We start from the raw sequence: 11250 nt of genomic DNA, 5'->3' as shown, positions 1-11250 counted from the left end.
ACATAAAATTAATGTTGTTAGTTTTATTGCTGTTGTAATTGTGTTTATATTTCATTTATAAATTTGTTTTTATTTATGGTTAAAAGCAACTATAATCTTGGTTATTTGTATTTGTGTTAAGTCTTTATTTAATCAGCAATAACTTGTCAACACAGGCCCTGAAAGAATGTTCTTGGCCTTTGAAAGGATAATACTCAAGTTTGCACAACACTGCTATGGGGAATTCTCATTCTCTTCTCCTGAGACTGATGGTACCTCAGCTTGGCAGGTCCTGAGTGTGCACTGGAATGGGCTGAGAAAGCAGAGTATCCACAAGCGTCATTCATGGACCTTCTCTCCAGATCCTTGTGCTCTGCCCCAAGCCAGGATCCAATGCAGAACAGCATGTACTACACATGCACACACACTCAGATGCACAAACACACGTGTGTGTGTGTACACACAGGGTCTGCTCCTGGTGCCAGGCTTTAACCTCTAGACATGACAATTTCATGAACTGTTTGTACCATTTTTCCTTCAACTCAGCAAATCCAGGTCCTTCTTGTCCCTGTGTTCAGTTTATTTCTCAGTGGGGCCTTCAGGTCAGTCTCACTGGGGGACAAGCATTAGAGTCTCAGAAGAGAATTAAAGAGAACATACTGTGTTCTCTTAACCAACCCAATGCTATCACAAACTCATACACCAGGTTCCTCTGCAGTAGCCCAAACAACTTTGAGTGCTCAGGGCCAATAGGCCACACAGTGTTTACCAAAAGTCAGCTGCTTGTTTCCAGATGTACTTATTCTATTCCAGGCATTCAAATCAACAAACATTGCTTGAGCACTCACTGTGTACTCGCTCTCTCAAGGATCAGAGACCAGGAGGGCTTCCCACCAAAAGCATGGATGCACTCCAGCCTTGCTGGCTGCCTACCTCCAGCTCCTTTCTCCAACAGCTGAATTCATTTGCTGGGGCTTGCATAACAATACCCTGCAGACATGGGCACTGAGAGAGCAGGCACTTACTGTTTCACAGTCTGGAGGCTGGAAGTTCGATATCAAGGTGTCAGTGGGGCTAGTTTCCTGAGTCCTCTACTTGGCTCGTGGATGGCCATCTTCTTCCTGTGTCTTCATAGGGCCTTCCCTTTGTGTGTATGTCCTAATCTCCTTTCCTTATAAGGACATCAGATATTGGATTAGAGACCACTCTAATGACCTCATTTCACTTTAATTACCTCATTAAAGGCTCGGTCTCTAAAAGCAGTCACATCCTGAGGTCCTGGAGGTTAGGGTTTCAATATACAGTTGGGGGAAGGGCACAATTCAACCCTAAACAGCATTCATTACAGAGCACTCAGAGGCTACTGACTCCCATGGAAGGTCAGTCAGTCCACCGTCTTTGATGGGACTCTTGTCTTCTCCCCTCCCCCGAGACTCCTACCTGGACCTCCTTTGCCATATCACATTCCTTAGTCAATGTGTTATCCTCCACAGCTGCCATTTCTCTCTTTGCCTTTCTATACAGAGTCCGGTAGAAGTAATGCCTACATGAGTGTGATTGGTAGGGTAATAATATGGGTGTAATAACTTATAGTTTTAATTTGAACATTTCACCTAAAATGTCATATGGTCTGTTTTAGTGTGATATTGTTATGTTACAGAATTACATGCTTATGATTTTGTAGTAAAAGATTTTGTAATAAAAAAGGGACATTATTTGTGCCAGAACCTGTATTCCTTCTCTGCTTATCTTTCCTTCTCCCTGTATGGCTCTGTTTTCTTTCCCAGCTTTGCTTTCTCCCAACTGAGCTTCCACCACGTTCTCTCTCACGATCTCCCTCTTGCTCACAGCTTTCAACCTTCATGAGAAATTAAGACATACCACAAAAAGAACTTTGTAATTTAACTAGCTTAATTTGGCCTTCTCCATCTATTATCAAGTACACTTAAAATCAAAGCTAATTTAATCCAAATGACAAGGATTAAGATATTAAGTAAGAGTTAGGGTTTTCAAAGTGTGGTTTGTAGACCACAAATGTGGATAAGGAAGCCCCCAAAGTCATTTCTAAACTGAGGTAATGTTTGATTTAATGTTTTATTGCAAATTACAGAAAAATAAAAATTTATCAAGTTATCAACTAGAGCTAATCATTTTGCCAGTTCATTGTATATGCAGTATTTCTGTGAATACCAGTTTCTCTAGTGCATGGAATATTTTCCATGTTGTTTCCTAGTTAGTCACATCTAATATACAACAAAGCTTTTAATATCCATTTTACATCTCAATCCTTTGATTGCTTTTTTTTCAATAATTTTTAGTTAACTCATTTGAGCTTTCAAATTGCCTGTTTCTAAAAAATCATAATTTTATGTGTACTATACATAAAATTTCTGTCTTCCTGTTTTATGAACTGGTTGTGATTTCCAGAACAATGTTAAGTGAAAATTGTAATCAATGTCATATTTACCTAACTTCAGTGGAAACACCTGTAGGGTTATCTATTTATTTATTTATTTTTACTTTTTTGCTGTATGGGTTGAGATAAATACTCCACAGTATCTGAAGAAAATTTTTATACATGGCTTCTAAAAACTTATAACCAAAATGGTTGTTTATTGCACATATTTTTAAATCAAGATATATTCACATACCATAAAATTCAGTTTTTTAAAACACACAATTCAGTGGTTTAGTCTATTCACAAAGTTATGTAACCATCCCTATTACCTAATTCTTTCATTCTTTTCATCACCCCAAGAAGAAACCTTATATCTATTAGCAGTTGCTCCTCACTACTTGCCCTGAATCCCTGGCAACCACTAATCTGCTTTCTGTCTATTCAAATTTACCTATTTTAACATTTCATAGAAATAAAAACATACGTCACATAGCTTTTTGTGTCTGGCTCCTGTCACTTACCGTAATGTTTTCCAGTGTCCTCCATGTTAGCATGTGGCATGTGCCATGAAGTTTCCTTCATACTACATTTCTTCATTTCTTTTCAGTACTTCATTTCTTTTTACAGCTGAATAACATTCCGTGCTGTCGATATACCACTTTAGTTTATCCATTCAGTTTTTGATGCACATGTAGGTTGCTTTTATTTTTTTATATTTTGAATAGTGTTGAATAATAAGAATATTCATGTACAAATTTTTGTGTGGACAAATGTTTTCAATTATGAGAATTGCTGGGTCATATGATAGCTCTATTCTTAACTGTTTGAGAAGCTGCCAGAATGTTTTTTGAAGTGACCATCATTTTACATTTCCTATCACTTCTCAACCTTTCTGTTTCCAGAAGTTAGCAAAAGCTGTGCCATACAGGGTCTTATGTCATGAAATGGGCACTTTTATCATTGTTTCTAATTTTACATGTATAACATATATATTATACACTTATACACACACATTTTATTCTTGCCCACTAGCCATAAGATCCACAGAGAAACATCCATGCCTGTTTTGTTCAGTTTATTCCTATGTGCAGTATAGTACCTGTCACATAGTGGGTGCTAAATCTTAATGGAGTATAAGAAAGAAAAATATCTTCAGCATTCTAGCCAGGCCAAGTGGCTGGCAATTGCCCAAATACATTGTGCCATTCTCTCTTCTAACAGCCTCATTTTTATCTAGCTCAGTGATTCTCAACTGAGGGGCAATATTGCCTCCAGGGAACATTTGTTAATATTTGGAAACATTTTTGATTGTCACAATTATAGGGGAGGAGTGACTCAGACACCAGCCTGCAGTGTCTGCGGCATTATGGATGAGATACGAGACAAATTCACATGGACTACCGAGTCTTGTGGAGGAAAAGGGATGGCATGACTACTCTCTCAAGGGGAGAACGTGTCTTGGAGTGACCAGGCAACTCTCTCAAGAGGAGAGAGCCCCAATCCTTGCTTTGACAGGTTTTTATTGGCTTTCAATTTGCACAGAAATACAGGTAAAGTTCATTAATCATTGTCAGGCAGTAAGGATCAAATAATAGCATACAAAGAACTACAAGGGTCTATTCTGAATCAGGGTCTGTTAGCTAAAGGGCTACAAAACTCTGGGAAGAAAACTCATTTCCTGCTCAGACCCTTATCGTATAATTGGGAGTATTCTTAGCAAAGCAGTTTTCACAGGAGTTTATGTATTCTTTCTCAGGCTTAACCCGCTGGGGAACCTGCCCTTTCCAACACAGGGCTGCACTGCCCTCTGTCATTGTTTCAGGCTTAAGTCAGGCAGGGGAAGTCAGGCAGGGGAAGTCAGGCAGCCAAGAGATTAGGAGACTTCTTGCAGGCAGAATGAGGACTCAGGCTGTCAAAGCTGAGGGGTGAGGGTCCATCACCCCCTTTCTCCATAGCTCCCAAGTCCTTCCCTGGGGCCTCCATGTGATCATGCCTGTCTTAGATCATTCCCCTCTTGGGGAATCTTACCCATCATTGGCTAACTAATAGAGCATTGGGGGCCAGGCAAGGTGAAGAAAAAGGAGCAGAAGTGGTGCCCCTGCCAGGAAGATAAGCTTTGTCTCCTTAGTGGCTTATGGTCCGAAGATCAGTCACTCAGCTTTAGCCATGGGGAGGTTACAGCTTCTGAAACAAGGCAGGGTGGTTTCCAACAGAGGAGGTTTTATTGGCATCTGGTGATTAGAGGCTAAGGATGCTACTAAACATCCTACAGTGGACAGGACAGCCCCTGGACCCCCAACAAATTCAGCCTAAAATATCAACAGTGCTAAGGTTGAGAACCCTTGATCTTGCTAATTCTACCTGTCCTCCAAGCCTATGTGAAAGTTTTCCTTCCTCATTAACAAGCATGAGATTGCTCTCTGCCATGCTCCCCAAAACTGCTTTATGTCATTCATCCCCTTGTCTTGCAATTGCCTGTTCTATCTGCCTCTCACTGGAAGGTTAGGGTATATGTTGGGTCATCCATGCATTTTCTTAAATGAATGCAGCCCCCCTTAGCTAGTACTGAATAAGAAATTGAAGACAAATTTCGTAGCAACATTTTAAAACATATAGTTGACATACCCAAACTCATGGGTCTGCAGGACTCAGCCATCCCCCATCTCTGCCTGTCAGAAGCTGCCTGTCTCTAGGTGTCTATGGTAGTGTGTAACTGACAGAAATGGCGATTTCCTATAGGCCCATTCTACTAACATGGTGTACTCAATTAGTCATTGCCTTACATTTTGAGTTATTCAGGTTTAGTCCCACTAAAATATGACATAGAACTAGGACATAAGATGGGCTCCTAAGAATGAGTAAAATAGAGCCAAAGCTTCTTTAGCAGTTGGCTCTCCTGTGAGTCATGACCTGCTTGATCCACCAGCAAAAATAGAAATCCCCATAGCCACATAGCTGTGGCCTTCAGATCTTGCACCTGCCATCAGAAACACCTGAAGCCCTCTCTTTGGATTCAGGCTACGAAATGCTCTGTCTGTTGGAAGGTTCCATCTCCTTATCTTCTCATGGCCCTTGCAGCTCTATGGCTCAGCTTATTCCTTCCCTTCCATGTTCATCCTTTCTCCTTGCCTGGTGGCCTTGATCCAACTGGCTGAGATATAGGAGGTGAGGGCAGGGCTGGGCACATCACTCCAGCTCACTGCTTCCATGGCTGCTGTGAAAGTGCCTGCTGTGGGGCCTTGGACTTTCACTTCTGTCTGAAGGGCTCTGTTCCTCTTTCTTCTGCTCTTTGCCCTGCACTCAGCTTCTCTCCAGGATCTCCTCAAAAACTATCTGCAGCCAAAACCCTCTTGGCTGCCATACTGGGCCTGCTCTAGCAGCACCTCCAGTATGGAGAAGCCTGGGCAACAGGCCACACAGCTCCTGTAGGCAGCTCTCTGAAGGCCCAGTGGTTTCAGGTCATCCTGTTCTGGATAGCAGTTGTTTTTGCTGGTTTCCAGGTCCCAGCACAGGTCAGTGTTGGAAATCATCTCAAAGGAAAAGCTTTTCCTGTTCTACTTCTTGATGGACTAGGCTTCATGGATGCAGGGCTTCCTAATGACCAGCTGGAAGATGGCCTCAGTCTCCCAGGTCATAGCCATGCTCTGCAAAGTCTGCAAGTGGATATAGAAGGCACTCACATTTTGCTGGGTGGAATCCTTATCACCCTACAGGCAAGAGTGGCAGCACTGATATTGAGAGTAGGACTGTGATGATGGGGGCTGCTCTGCTCAGCATCCCCTGGGCCCTGGAGGCAAAATAGATGCCCTCCTGGTGAGGAAAGGCTGGCCTTGGCTGCAGAGATGATACCTCCATCTTTACAGTCCCTGAGAGGTGGGGGAGATTTCATCAGTGTTCCCAAGGGATCAGCGCCTAACCCACCTTCTGAAAGGGTGCTGGCCCCAGGGGCCCTTTGGCAGGTACTATCACCTCCTTGTGCCCACTTCCTCATAAAATGGGAATAATAACAATGCTGACCTCATGGGGCAATTATAGAGATAAAATAATATAGAGACAGGTGTATGTGTTAAGTTAAATGATGATAAAGATCAAATACTGTATGAAAGTGATCACCAAAAATGAGCAAACCCCAAAAGGCCATCAACTGGTGAATACACAGATTGTGGTACATCCATATAATGCAACCTTATTCATTGATAAAAAGGAATGAACTACTGATACATGTGAACCTCAATGAATCAGTGCTTCATTCTTTTTATCAATGAATAAAATTGCATGGTATAGATGTACCACAATTCTGCTCAATGAAAGCAACCAGAGTGAAAAAGCCATGTAGTATATGATAACACTGAGATGACATTCTAGAAAATGGAAAAACTATGAGGGAAAACAGATCAGGGGTTACCAGTAGCTGGGGACAGCAGTGGAACTAACTATCAAGTGTCACAAGGGAATTTTAGGGGATGATGAAAATGCTCTATATCATGATTGTGGTAACACTTACACAAATGTAAAAATTCTTCAGATTGTATACTTAAAATTAGTGAGATTGCATATGTAAATTACAGCTCAATAAAAGCAATTATTAAAGTCAGGCATGCGAAGTACTTTGGCCAGGACATCAAGCCCCAACTTCCCCTTTGGCATTGGTGATGTGTCTCCATCTTATCCCAGGGGGCGCCTTGCCTTTTCCTTGAACACTCATTGTATCCCCATTACCATGTAAGTGTGTGCCATATTTTTAACTCCTTTAATACCCCCAAATCCTAAGAAATTGCATTGTTAGATTTCCACTTGACAGATAGGGAATTGTGACACAGAGCACCTATTTATTTATTTTTATTTTACTTTATTTTTTAATTGAAATTATTGGCATGGCATTGGTTCACAAAACCATATAGGTTTCAAGTGTACATTTCAATAAAACATTATCTTCACACTGAATCACCTGCTGACCACTCCAAGCGAAGTCTCTTTCCACCACCATTTTCCCCTCTTTGTCCACCTCCAAATGTTCTAGACTAATCTAGATGTTCTAGATTAACTTTAACAATTTATTATATTGTAAAGGTATTTTTATATCACAGCATCAATATGACAGTTTTTTCCAATGCACATTGAAACACAATGATTAACATTTTATATCTTCATCCTCATATATTCTGAAATCACCTCATGTACTTACAACATTGGCCTCAATCATACCCACCATCCATTTTCATGGCCAATACAACAATTTTGTAGCAGCTCCAAGGGGTGACCTGGTTCCCACCCTTCAAGACCTCCCTTCTGGACCTCCCTCCCAGGAAACACCCAGGGTTGCAATCTCCAGCTCTTTCTTTCAATCTACCTGGCTAGCATACCTCCACACTTTCTTCTGTGGACTCTGGGCTGGCCAAGCTGAGGGTGGCACCATCTGTTGGTGACTGTTTTCCTCTATGGTCCATGAAGTGGCATTTCATACTTGACATTGGACACAGGGTGTTCAGTGTTTCAGCTGTTTATTGAGAGTCAACTTGGGCTGTGTTTAGCCCTCTACTGGCTCAAGCCTGAGTGATAACTGGGGCTTCAGAGATCACTAGGATCCTGGCTTTATTCTTTGATCCAGACAGACAAAGAATAGACCCAAAGACAGAGACCCATAGACCCAAAAAATGGCAAAGACAGAGACCCAGCCAGAATGCCAGGAGAGGCTTCTCACCAGGACTTCATTTCCCTTTAGGACATACAACACATAAAGGTGCAAACACATACACTATATATATCTACCTAGACAATTATACACATATAAGCACACATATACTCATGCCAACACACACATACATAATCAGGCACACACTCAAACATATATAAACACACACAGTTAAACACACATATTCCCTCAACCACTCACATACATTTACACACGTATGTGTAAAAATTCACACCAGATTTACATACACTCTATATATACTCTCATCCCCCAACATCAAAATGGGCCTATTTTGCACTGGGGAAACAGTGTGCAACCAAAAATCTTCTCCATTATCCCACAGTTCCTCCCCAGCTTCATTTAATCCTTTTGGCCCCCAATAGCCTGGGTCCCTCTATCAGGTCTTCCTAGACGCTCACCCTCACTCAACTCCTAGGACTCAAGACACACCAGGAATATTCCACCTGGGGCTTTGCACTTGCCCTTCCTTCTGCCAAGAGCACCCTCCTCTAGGGTCTCTGAGGTTCACTCTCTCACTGAAACAGTCTCTAATGAAACAGTACTTTTTTAGAGCAACCTGCCTAGACACCTTAAACAAGATGTTTTATTTCTATAGCAGCATTAATTACCCTCAGATGTGTGTATTTGCATAATGGGCTTATCAATGTAAGCTCCATATGAGGACTTCATTCATTTTCTCAGTTATATCCCTAACATCTAAAATAGCATTTGACACATTAGTAAGCACTCTAGAAATAACTGTCAACTTAATGAACAAATAAACGGAAAATACTTTTGGAGCTGCTGAGAAAGGCATACTCGCCTAGCTGCATCACCTTTTCTCTGCACCTCAGAATTCAGAAGACCCTGGTTGGCTGGTTCTCACCCCACAACTCTGCAATTCCCTTCCTCTTTCTCTACCCGCACAAACCTCACTCCAGAAACATCCCTCTGGCATACCTTGCCACCTGCCATTTCTTTCTGCTCCAGGATGTCCCAGTGTTTAAACAGTTCAAAATGGTGATAGAAAAAAAGTTATTCCAAAAGTATCCCTCAAAACACCCCACAGAAAACACCTAGGAATATACTCTTCTCCTGAATGAGAAGCCACTATATGGAGATAAATCCCACAAAGCTTTACAGTCTAATGAAATTCACAGTTGCACCAACAAAGACAGTGTTCCTTTATGAGAAGAGAAAATATTACAAATGTCTTCTTTCCTACCAAATAAATTGAGATACTTGCTTTATGGAAACAAGGGGACAATAGAACAAAAAAAATAAATAGATCAATGGAAGATAAAGGTAGCCCAGGAAAAAAAATCACATTATATATTCAAATATTTAAGGTATAAGGTAAACAAAACTCTGGAGGAAAAGAAAACCCAGCTAATAAACAACAGTGAAAAAATTTTATTCACTATTTTTTAAAAATCAACTTTGGTCTCATATCTGTGAAACGACTAAGAATATTTTTATATTGTTCAGGATTATGTTTTAATTAAAAATATTTACGGAAATGTAAACAATATTATAAATGCAGTACTTTATTTTTTAAATAAATATCAATAATATATTTATACTTTTAAAACAAATATAAATCAATAACAATCTAGAAGACCACTGGAGTATCAATTTAAATTCCTTCCAGCAATGGATGAGAGTTCTGGTTTCTCTCACACTTAATATTATTGTTCTTTTTTATTTTAGCCATTCTAGTGGGTATCTCTTCTGTTATTGTTTTAGTATGCTTTGATTTGATGACTAACAATGTTCAGCACCTTTTAATATATTTATCAGTGATATGAATGTCCTTTATCATCCAGTGTTTGTTTAAGTGTTTTGCTCATTTTTCCATTACAATGTCTACCTTTTTTTGCATTAATTTTCAGCTCTTTCTATATTCCAGAGATGAAGGTATATGCATTTTAATTTTTTATTTTTTAATACTTTTGATTTTTTTTGTTGTTCAAGTAATTTTCTGCCTTTTCCCCCAATAATGGGGATACCCCCATTATCCCCTCCCATCTCCCTTTGGGTTACTGTCAGCTTGTCCCCAATTTCAATGTCTTTGGTTGTATTTTGTTTGCTTGTTTGTTTTGTTGATTGCGTTCTATTTAAAGGTGAGATCATATCGTATTTGTCTTTCACTGCCTGTCTTATTTCACTTAGCATAATGCTCTCCAGTTCCAGTAATGCTGTCACAGAGCATAGGAACTCCTTTATTTCTGCTGTGTAGTATTCCATTGTATGTACGTACTATACTTTTTTGATCCATTCATTTACTGAAGGGCACTTAGGTTGCTTCTAGCACTTGGCTGTTATGTATTGTGCTGCTATGAACATTGGGGTACCTAGGGTTTTTTGGATTGGTGTTTTAAGGTTCTTAGGATATTATCCTAGCAGTGGAACTGCCAGGTCAAAATACAGTTCCATCTTCAGCTTCCTGAGGAGATCCCATACTGTTTTCCTAGTGGTTACACCCGTCTGTAGTCCCACCAACAGTGCACTAGGGTTCCCTTTTCTCCACAACCTTTCCAACACTTGTTGTTTGTTGATTTGTTTATGATGGCCATAAACACCACTGGTATGAAGTGGTATCTCATTGCAGTTTTAATTTGCAGCTCTCTGATGGCTAGTGATACTGAGCATCTTTTCATGTGTCTCTGGACCCTCTGTATGTTCTCCTTGGAGAATTATCTGTTCAAGTCTTTTGCCCATTTTTTAATTGGGCTGCTTGTCTTCTTAGAGTGGAGTCATGTGAGTTCTTTATATATTTTGGGAATCAAACCTTTGTCTGAGGTATCATTGGCAAATATGTTTTCCCATACAATTGGTTCTGTTTTCATTTCAATGCTGTTTTCTTTATCCATGCAGAAGCTTTTTATTTTGATGAGATTACATTTGTTTATTCTTTCCTTCGTGCCCCTCATTCTAGGGGACATATCAGTGAAAATATTGCTACGTGGAATATTTGAGATTTTCCTGCCTATGTTCTCCTGAAAGACTTCTATGGTGTCACAACTTATATTTAAGTCTTTTATCATCCTTGAATTTATTTTTGTGGAAGGTGTGTTGGTGGTCAAATTTCATTTTTTTGCATGTAGCTGTCCAGTTCTCCCAACAGCATTTGTTGAAGAAGCTATTTTTACTCCATTTTATGCTGCTGTCCCCTTTGTCA

The sequence above is a fragment of the Phyllostomus discolor genome, chromosome 5, assembly GCF_004126475.2.
Source record: "Phyllostomus discolor isolate MPI-MPIP mPhyDis1 chromosome 5, mPhyDis1.pri.v3, whole genome shotgun sequence".
Taxonomy (NCBI): Eukaryota; Metazoa; Chordata; class Mammalia; order Chiroptera; family Phyllostomidae; genus Phyllostomus; species Phyllostomus discolor.
This window is presented reverse-complemented; position numbering follows the sequence as displayed.